This window comes from Staurois parvus, unplaced genomic scaffold (genome assembly GCF_062004578.1).
Source record: "Staurois parvus isolate SC_StPar_1 unplaced genomic scaffold, SC_StPar_1.0 ptg002113l, whole genome shotgun sequence".
In the NCBI taxonomy this organism is placed as follows: Eukaryota; Metazoa; Chordata; class Amphibia; order Anura; family Ranidae; genus Staurois; species Staurois parvus.
In genome coordinates, this window is record NW_028319909.1 from 880,132 (window position 1) to 888,870 (window position 8,739).

Here is an 8,739-nt window from a genome sequence, read left to right on the forward strand (position 1 = left end):
GTTCGTAAAGGCGGTCTAACATATGTAGGGTTGAATTCCACCTTGTTGCAACGTCACAGCATGAGGAGTCGGTACGGGGGCCCATGGCAGATTACGGGCCTGGCAGCAGCAATGGGAGGCCCGTAATCTGCCAGCACCCTATGTCAAAAAATTCAACACACCAGCAGTGTGTGAGGAGACCTGAAAGTGGCACATGGCAGAGTGTGGCGATGGAGACAGCAGCAATGGGAGGCCGTACAGGGACCCATTAGAGACTCCGGACCTGGCAGCAGCATGAGGAGGCGGTATATAGGGGCCCATGCAGATTAGGGGCCTGGCAGCAGCTATGGGAGGCCCGTAATCTGCCAGCACCCTATGTCAAAAAATTCAACACACCAGCAGTGTGAGGAGACCTGAAAGTGGCACATGGCATGAGACACTGTGGACCTGGCAGCAGCATGAGGAGGCGGTATAGGGGCCCATGGCAGATTAGGGGCCTGGCAGCAGCTATAGGAGGCCCGTAATCTGCCAGCACCCTATGTCAAAAAATTCAACACACCAGCAGTGTGTGAGGAGACCTGAAAGTGGCACATGGCAGAGTGTGGCTATGGAGACAGCAGCAATGGGAGGCCGTACAGGGACCCATGAGAGACTCTGGACCTGGCAGCAGCATGAGGAGGCGGTATAGGGGCCCATGGCAGATTAGGGGCCTGGCAGCAGCTATAGGAGGCCCGTAATCTGCCAGCACCCTATGTCAAAAAATTCAACACACCAGCAGTGTGAGGAGACCTGAAAGTGGCACATGGCAGAGTGTGGCGATGGAGACAGCAGCAATGGGAGGCCGTACAGGGACCCATGAGAGACTCTGGACCTGGCAGCAGCATGAGGAGGCGGTATATAGGGGCCCATGGCAGATTAGGGGCCCGGCAGCAGCTATGGGAGGCCCGTAATCTGCCAGCACCATATGTCAAAAAATTCAACACACCAGCAGTGTGAGGAGACCTGAAAGTGGCACATGGCATGAGACACTGTGGACCTGGCAGCAGCATGAGGAGGCGGTATAGGGGCCCATGGCAGATTAGGGGCCTGGCAGCAGCTATAGGAGGCCCGTAATCTGCCAGCACCCTATGTCAAAAAATTCAACACACCAGCAGTGTGAGGAGACCTGAAAGTGGCACATGGCAGAGTGTGGCGATGGAGACAGCAGCAATGGGAGGCCGTACAGGGACCCATGACAGACTCTGGACCTGGCAGCAGCATGAGGAGGCGGTATATAGGGGCCTATGGCAGATTAGGGGCCTGGCAGCAGCTATGGGAGGCCCGTAATCTGCCAGCACCCTATGTCAAAAAATTCAACACACCAGCAGTGTGAGGAGACCTGAAAGTGGCACATGGCATGAGACACTGTGGACCTGGCAGCAGCATGAGGAGGCGGTATAGGGGCCCATGGCAGATTAGGGGCCTGGCAGCAGCAATAGGAGGCCCGTAATCTGCCAGCACCCTATGTCAAAAAATTCAACACACCAGCAGTGTGTGAGGAGACCTGAAAGTGGCACATGGCAGAGTGTGGCGATGGAGACAGCAGCAATGGGAGGCCGTACAGGGACCCATGACAGACTCTGGACCTGGCAGCAGCATGAGGAGGCGGTATATAGGGGCCCATGGCAGATTAGGGGCCTGGCAGCAGCTATGGGAGGCCCGTAATCTGCCAGCACCCTATGTCAAAAAATTCAACACACCAGCAGTGTGAGGAGACCTGAAAGTGGCACATGGCATGAGAGACTGTGGACCTGGCAGCAGCATGAGGAGGCGGTATAGGGGCCCATGGCAGATTAGGTGCCTGGCAGCAGCTATGGGAGGCCCGTAATCTGCCAGCACCCTATGTCAAAAAATTCAACACACCAGCAGTGTGAGGAGACCTGAAAGTGGCACATGGCAGAGTGTGGCGATGGAGACAGCAGCAATGGGAGGCCGTACAGGGACCCATGAGAGACTCTGGACCTGGCAGCAGCATGAGGAGGCGGTATATAGGGGCCCATGGCAGATTAGGGGCCTGGCAGCAGCTATGGGAGGCCCGTAATCTGCCAGCACCCTATGTCAAAAAATTCAACACACCAGCAGTGTGAGGAGACCTGAAAGTGGCACATGGCATGAGAGACTGTGGACCTGGCAGCAGCATGAGGAGGCGGTATAGGGGCCCATGGCAGATTAGGGGCCTGGCAGCAGCTATAGGAGGCCCGTAATCTGCCAGCACCCTATGTCAAAAAATTCAACACACCAGCAGTGTGTGAGGAGACCTGAAAGTGGCACATGGCAGAGTGTGGCGCTGGAGACAGCAGCAATGGGAGGCCGTACAGGGACCCATGACAGACTCTGGACCTGGCAGCAGCATGAGGAGGCGGTATATAGGGGCCCATGGCAGATTAGGGGCCTGGCAGCAGCTATGGGAGGCCCGTAATCTGCCAGCACCCTATGTCAAAAAATTCAACACACCAGCAGTGTGTGAGGAGACCTGAAAGTGGCACATGGCAGAGTGTGGCGATGGAGACAGCAGCAATGGGAGGCCGTACAGGGACCCATGACAGACTCTGGACTTGGCAGCAGCATGAGGAGGCGGTATATAGGGGCCCATGGCAGATTAGGGGCCTGGCAGCAGCTATGGGAGGCCCGTAATCTGCCAGCACCCTATGTCAAAAAATTCAACACACCAGCAGTGTGAGGAGACCTGAAAGTGGCACATGGCATGAGACACTGTGGACCTGGCAGCAGCATGAGGAGGCGGTATAGGGGCCCATGGCAGATTAGGGGCCTGGCAGCAGCTATAGGAGGCCCGTAATCTGCCAGCACCCTATGTCAAAAAATTCAACACACCAGCAGTGTGAGGAGACCTGAAAGTGGCACATGGCAGAGTGTGGCGATGGAGACAGCAGCAATGGGAGGCCGTACAGGGACCCATGACAGACTCTGGACCTGGCAGCAGCATGAGGAGGCGGTATATAGGGGCCCATGGCAGATTAGGGGCCTGGCAGCAGCTATGGGAGGCCCGTAATCTGCCAGCACCCTATGTCAAAAAATTCAACACACCAGCAGTGTGAGGAGACCTGAAAGTGGCACATGACATGAGAGACTGTGGACCTGGCAGCAGCATGAGGAGGCGGTATAGGGGCCCATGGCAGATTAGGGGCCTGGCAGCAGCTATGGGAGGCCCGTAATCTGCCAGCACCCTATGTCAAAAAATTCAACACACCAGCAGTGTGTGAGGAGACCTGAAAGTGGCACATGGCAGAGTGTGGCGATGGAGACAGCAGCAATGGGAGGCCATACAGGGACCCATGACAGACTCTGGACTTGGCAGCAGCATGAGGAGGCGGTATATAGGGGCCCATGGCAGATTAGGGGCCTGGCAGCAGCTATGGGAGGCCTGTAATCTGCCAGCACCCTATGTCAAAAAATTCAACACACCAGCAGTGTGTGAGGAGACCTGAAAGTGGCACATGGCAGAGTGTGGCGATGGAGACAGCAGCAATGGGAGGCCGTACAGGGACCCATGAGAGACTCTGGACCTGGCAGCAGCATGAGGAGGCGGTATATAGGGGCCCATGGCAGATTAGGGGCCTGGCAGCAGCTATGGGAGGCCCGTAATCTGCCAGCACCCTATGTCAAAAAATTCAACACAGCAGCAGTGTGTGAGGAGACCTGAAAGTGGCACATGGCAGAGTGTGGCGATGGAGACAGCAGCAATGGGAGGCCGTACAGGGACCCATGACAGACTCTGGACCTGGCAGCAGCATGAGGAGGCGGTATATAGGGGCCCATGGCAGATTAGGGGCCTGGCAGCAGCTATGGGAGGCCCGTAATCTGCCAGCACCCTATGTCAAAAAATTGAACACACCAGCAGTGTGAGGAGACCTGAAAGTGGCACATGGCATGAGAGACTGTGGACCTGGCAGCAGCATGAGGAGGCGGTATAGGGGCCCATGGCAGATTAGGGGCCTGGCAGCAGCTATGGGAGGCCCGTAATCTGCCAGCACCCTATGTCAAAAAATTCAACACACCAGCAGTGTGTGAGGAGACCTGAAAGTGGCACATGGCAGAGTGTGGCGATGGAGACAGCAGCAATGGGAGGCCGTACAGGGACCCATGACAGACTCTGGACCTGGCAGCAGCATGAGGAGGCGGTATATAGGGGCCCATGGCAGATTAGGGGCCTAGCAGCAGCTATGGGAGGCCCGTAATCTGCCAGCACCCTATGTCAAAAAATTCAACACACCAGCAGTGTGAGGAGACCTGAAAGTGGCACATGGCATGAGACACTGTGGACCTGGCAGCAGCATGAGGAGGCGGTATAGGGGCCCATGGCAGATTAGGGGCCTGGCAGCAGCTATAGGAGGCCCGTAATCTGTCAGCACCCTATGTCAAAAAATTCAACACACCAGCAGTGTGTGAGGAGACCTGAAAGTGGCACATGGCAGAGTGTGGCGATGGAGACAACCCACCGACTGTTTTGCTCGCTGCCAAGCTGCCACCCTCTTCTCCTGATGATGCGGAAGCAATAGCCTGATGACGACGAGGCTGCCAAGTGCGATCAGCCTCATCATCATCAATTAGGGTCTCCGCCTCACTACTAGCCCCCTCGGCTGCGTGTGGGTCAGGAGACAGACCTGTCTCTACACCGGCTACCGTGCCACTCTCCTCGCCACTACTTCTTCGCCTGGCTGCTGAAGAGGCGGATGTCTCCCCCCGTTCCTGACCGCCCTCTGTTAGCTCTTCCTCATTGTACTGGATGACACCGGGAGCACTAGCCTCTGGCTGCGAATAGTGCTGCCTCGACCCCTTCCTCTGCTGCCACGTCTGCTCGCTCCTAAAACATTGCCTCCTCTGCCACTCCTCTGCATGTTGTCTGACATACTCTTTAATTAAACGATTCTGTGACCCTGAGTAACAATTCTGTGTCCCTGAGTAACGTTTCTGTGGCCCTAAGTAACAGTTCTGTGGCCCTAAGTAACAGTTCTGTGGCCCTCAGTAACAATTCTGTGTCTGTCCCTGAGTAACAATTCTGTGTCCCTCAGTAACAATTCTGTGTCCCTGAGTAACAATTCTGTGTCCCTGAGTAACAATTCTGTGGCCCTAAGTAACGGTTCTGTGGCCCTCAGTAACAATTCTGTGTCCCTGAGTAACAATTCTGTGTCTGTCCCTGAGTAACAATTCTGTGGCCCTAAGTAACGGTTCTGTGGCCCTCAGTAACAATTCTGTGTCCTTGATTAACGTTTCTGTGGCCCTAAGTAACGGTTCTGTGGCCCTCAGTAACAATTCTGTGTCCCTCAGTAACAATTCTGTGTCTGTCCCTGAGTAACAATTCTGTGGCCCTAAGTAATGGTTCTGTGGCCCTCAGTAACAATTCTGTGTCCCTGATTAACTTTTATGTGGCCCTAAGTAACGGTTCTGTGGCCCTCAGTAACAATTCGGTGTCCCTGATTAACGTTTCTGTGGCCCTCAGTAACAATTCTGTGTCCCTCAGTAACAATTCTGTGTCTGTCCCTGAGTAACAATTCTGTGGCCCTAAGTAACGGTTCTGTGGCCCTCAGTAACAATTCTGTGTCCCTGAGTAACAATTCTGTGGCCCTAAGTAACGGTTCTGTGGCCCTCAGTAACAATTCTGTGTCCCTGATTAACGTTTCTGTGGCCCTCAGTAACAATTCTGTGTCCCTCAGTAACAATTCTGTGTCTGTCCCTGAGTAACAATTCTGTGGCCCTAAGTAACGGTTCTGTGGCCCTCAGTAACAATTCTGTGTCCCTGAGTAACAATTCTGTGGCCCTAAGTAACGGTTCTGTGGCCCTCAGTAACAATTCTGTGTCCCTGAGTAACAATTCTGTGGCCCTAAATAACGGTTGTGGCCCTCAGTAACAATTCTGTGTCCCTCAGTAACAATTCTGTGTCTGTCCCTGAGTAACAATTATGTGGCCCTAAGTAACGGTTATGTGGCCCTCAGTAACAATTCTGTGTCCCTGAGTAACGTTTCTGTGGCCCTAAGTAACGGTTCTGTGGCCCTCAGTAACAATTCTGTGTCCCTGAGTAACAATTCTGTGTCTGTCCCTGAGTAACAATTCTGTGGCCCTAAGTAACGGTTCTGTGGCCCTCAGTAACAATTCTGTGTCCCTGAGTAACGTTTCTGTGGCCCTAAGTAACAATTCTGTGGTTCTCAGTAACAATTCTGTGTCTGTCCCTGAGTAACAATTCTGTGGCCCTAACTAACGTTTCTGTGGCCCTAAGTAACAGTTCTGTGGCCCTCAGTAACAATTCTGTGTCCCTGAGTAACGTTTCTGTGGACCTAAGTAACAATTCTCTGGCACTCAGTAACAATTCTGTCTGTCCCTGAGTAACAATTCTGTGGCCCTAAGTAACAATTCTGTGGCCCTCAGTAACAATTCTGTGTCTGTCCCTGAGTAACAATTCTGTGGCCCTAAGTAACGGTTCTGTGGCCCTCAGTAACAATTCTGTGTCCCTGAGTAACAATTCTGTGTCTGTCCCTGAGTAACAATTCTGTGGCCCTAAGTAACGGTTCTGTGGCCCTCAGTAACAATTCTGTGTCCTTGATTAACGTTTCTGTGGCCCTAAGTAACGGTTCTGTGGCCCTCAGTAACAATTCTGTGTCCCTCAGTAACAATTCTGTGTCTGTCCCTGAGTAACAATTCTGTGGCCCTAAGTAATGGTTCTGTGGCCCTCAGTAACAATTCTGTGTCCCTGATTAACTTTTATGTGGCCCTAAGTAACGGTTCTGTGGCCCTCCTTAACAATTCTGTTTCCCTGATTAACGTTTCTGTGGCCCTCAGTAACAATTCTGTGTCCCTCAGTAACAATTCTGTGTCTGTCCCTGAGTAACAATTCTGTGGCCTTAAGTAACGGTTCTGTGGCCCTCAGTAACAATTCTGTGTCCCTGAGTAACAATTCTGTGGCCCTAAGTAACGGTTCTGTGGCCCTCAGTAACAATTCTGTGTCCCTGATTAACGTTTCTGTGGCCCTCAGTAACAATTCTGTGTCCCTCAGTAACAATTCTGTGTCTGTCCCTGAGTAACAATTCTGTGGCCCTAAGTAACGGTTCTGTGGCCCTCAGTAACAATTCTGTGTCCCTGAGTAACAATTCTGTGTCTGTCCCTGAGTAACAATTCTGTGGCCCTAAGTAACGGTTCTGTGGCCCTCAGTAACAATTCTGTGTCCCTGAGTAACGTTTCTGTGGCCCTAAGTAACAATTCTGTGGCCCTCAGTAACAATTCTGTGTCTGTCCCTGAGTAACAATTCTGTGGCCCTAACTAACGTTTCTGTGGCCCTAAGTAACAGTTCTGTGGCCCTCAGTAACAATTCTGTGTCCCTGAGTAACGTTTCTGTGGACCTAAGTAACAATTCTCTGGCACTCAGTAACAATTCTGTCTGTCCCTGAGTAACAATTCTGTGGCCCTAAGTAACAATTCTGTGGCCCTCAGTAACAATTCTGTGTCTGTCCCTGAGTAACAATTCTGTGGCCCTAACTAACGTTTCTGTGGCCCTAAGTAACAGTTCTGTGGCCCTCAGTAACAATTCTGTGTCTGTCCCTGAGTAACAATTCTGTGGCCCTAATAACGTTTCTGTGGCCCTAAGTAACAGTTCTGTGGCCCTCAGTAACAATTCTGTGTCTGTCCCTGAGTAACAATTCTGTGGCCCTAACTAACGTTTCTGTGGCCCTAAGTAACAATTCTCTGGCACTCAGTAACAATTCTGTCTGTCCCTGAGTAACAATTCTGTGGCCCTAACTAGCGTTTCTTTGGCCCTAAGTAACGATTCTGTGGCCCTCATTAACAATTCTGTGTCCCTGAGTAATGCTTCTCTGTCCCTAAGTAACGTTTCTCTGTCCCCAAGTAACGTTTCTGTGGCCCTAACTCTGTCCCTAATACAGAGCGGTCTGCCTCTCTTGAATGACTGGAGGCAAATGAAGAATTCTAAAATGGCCGCTATTTATAGCTCGACCATTACACAGTGCTGGCTGCCTGGCTGCTGATTGGCTAATGCGATCACATGTCATTAAGGAATGCATTATGGGTCAGCGCGCCTTGTCTGTGCGCCTTCCCAGACATCCCCGCTCCGTCGCCGCACATGTCCGCCGCCATTTTAGGAAAGATCATATCCCCCTTATGCATTATACATGGAGATAATTTCCCCCCTTAAGTATTATACATGAAGATCATATCCCCCCCTTATGTATTATACATGGAGATCATATCCCCCCCTCCCATGTATTATACATGGAGTTCATATCCCCCCTTATGTATTATACATGGAGTTCATATCCCCCCCTTATGTATTATACATGGTGATCATATCCCCCCTTATGTATTATACATGGAGATCATATCCCCCTTATGTATTATACATGGAGATCATATCCCCCCTTATGCATTATACATGGAGATCATATCCCCCCTTATGTATTATACATGGAGATCGTATCCCCCCTTATGTATTATACATGGAGATCATATCCCCCCTTATGAATTATATATGGAGATCATACCCCCCCCCCTTATGTATTATACATGAAGATCATATCCCCCCTTAAGTATTATACATGGAGATCATATCCCCCTTATGTATTATACATGGAGCTCATATCCCCCCTTATGTATTATACATGGAGATCCTATCCCCCCCTTATGTATTATACATGGAGATCTTATCCCCCCCTATGTATTATATATGGAGATCATATCCCCCCTTATAGATTATACATG